The 1833-nt window shown below is 41.7% G+C and overlaps 1 long non-coding RNA gene across 1 annotated transcript; it reads right to left on the minus strand.

The window, feature by feature from the left end:
• Positions 1-141: 141 nt before the first annotated feature.
• Positions 142-1782, minus strand: LOC104941799 (uncharacterized). The gene is made up of 2 exons (XR_797932.1): positions 1476-1782; positions 142-652 (listed from the first exon to the last, which is right to left on the minus strand). It is a non-coding gene; the product is annotated as an uncharacterized lncRNA (long non-coding RNA).
• Positions 1783-1833: the final 51 nt, after the last annotated feature.

Genomic DNA, 1833 nt, shown 5'->3' on the forward strand with positions numbered 1-1833 from the left:
GGGGGGATCATCAGACGACAGAGAGGAAAGGTGAGATGTGCGTTTACATTAAAGTGAAGAGACAAAAACTGACTTTACCACCTGAAATCAGACCGTGAGCATTTAAACATGTACGTTGTGTTCCTTTTGTTCTTACTTTATGGCACATTTGTGCTTCCTTATACTCACAGTTTAACTGTAAAGTCAATATTTTACTTTTCTGTGCTTCTTGTGCTACAATAATCTCTACCTGTTTGGCACTCCCAAGGAATATAAAACTAACACTATATGATTGTTAACAACAATTTGGCACAAAAATCCTCTGCTTTCTCATAAATATCACACGTGATAAACTTTAAGTCTTTTTAAGACATTTAAAACATATATAAGTGTCCTTCACAGTGCCGTAAAACATTTGGACAAACAGAGTTTTGTAGAGGAAATTCACATTTAAGTCCATTGAGCTCTCCTGGTGCACTCTGGGAAACGTAGTTCACAGAGACTTGTGCTTCCCCAGCAGGCTGAGGCACTGCAGCAGGCCCTTCATCCACACACACTGGGCGAGGAGCAGCAGCAGCAGGCAGCCGCCGGCCGAGCAGTACACCCCGATCACCGTGCTCTCCTCCGGGAGGAAACACTTGGACATGGCGAAGCTGCCGGGGGACACCGAGGCCTGAGAGGGGGAGGGGGGAGACAGGGAGGTCAAATAAATTAGAGGTGATAACTGCTATTATTGGTGCTTAAAGGGGCCTTGGCCACCAGGGGGCGTCCCAAACACACTGTGTGGATCCTTGCTGCACATTTTCACATTAATCTGATTATTCAAACATACAATCCCTTACATTTGTATTACCCCCATAACAGAGCTTGATAGGTCTATTTGACATAATAGTTACACATTTTGGGGGACAGTAGAATATATTTAAAAAAAGGAAAACTAACCAGATTGTGTATTTAACGTAGTAAGAGGACATTTACATTTAACAAATCACATCATGTTTATTTATTGTAGATATTCATATTGCAATGTCATGTTGCGGTATCCGGGTCAAAATGTAAGGAACCAGAAGAGGGGGTTAATATTCAGAAAAGAGAACTTCACAGATCATAGAAAAGTCACAGCCTAAAACTACTCCTGAATAAAAGGTGTTCAGCCGCTTGTTTTTCCATGTGTTATGTTTTTTGAAGCAAACATACTGAAAACAGCTGCCTTCTGTGGCTAACAACGTTTTGAGAGCGTACTGAGAGTTCAGCCTCACAGACACTCTACTATAACAATAATATATTTCATTTATAAAGCGCTTTTCTAAGTAATCCAAGACACTTTTATTAAAACCAACGTACATACAAAAATGCAAAGAGGAACATTCAATGGGAATGGACAGAAACTAGAAACTATAGTTCAGAGATCAGATCAAACTCATAAGTCATGAAATGAGGGAAGGAGTTTATCAGGAGAACTCGGGAATGGAGAGGTGAGTGTTTGTTTTGCTCACCAGGATGAAGCTGGGGTTGTTCCTGTTCCTCCAGCTGAAGGACGGCACGCTGATTTCGGGGTACTTGTTGTCATGGAGAACTTCACATCCGCTGTGTGTGTGTCCACTGAGGATGAGGCGAGGCTTGAACCACTGCAGCAGCTGAGGACAGAAAACACATCACGGCTCATCATCTGATCACACGGGAACATTCAAGCATTCAAGGTTCAAGGCTGTTGTTGTCATGTATGCATAGCTACTGTGTAGTTATGACAACGAAAGGTCTTAGGTCACAGGCTCCTCCAACAGTGCAACACAATAAATCAGAAAGTAGTTTACAAGTAAATAGTAGCAGATTATTCTATATACAAGTAATTGG

Source organism: Notothenia coriiceps, unplaced genomic scaffold (genome assembly GCF_000735185.1).
Source record: "Notothenia coriiceps isolate Sejong01 unplaced genomic scaffold, NC01 NC01_scaffold00003910, whole genome shotgun sequence".
NCBI classification, from domain to species: Eukaryota; Metazoa; Chordata; class Actinopteri; order Perciformes; family Nototheniidae; genus Notothenia; species Notothenia coriiceps.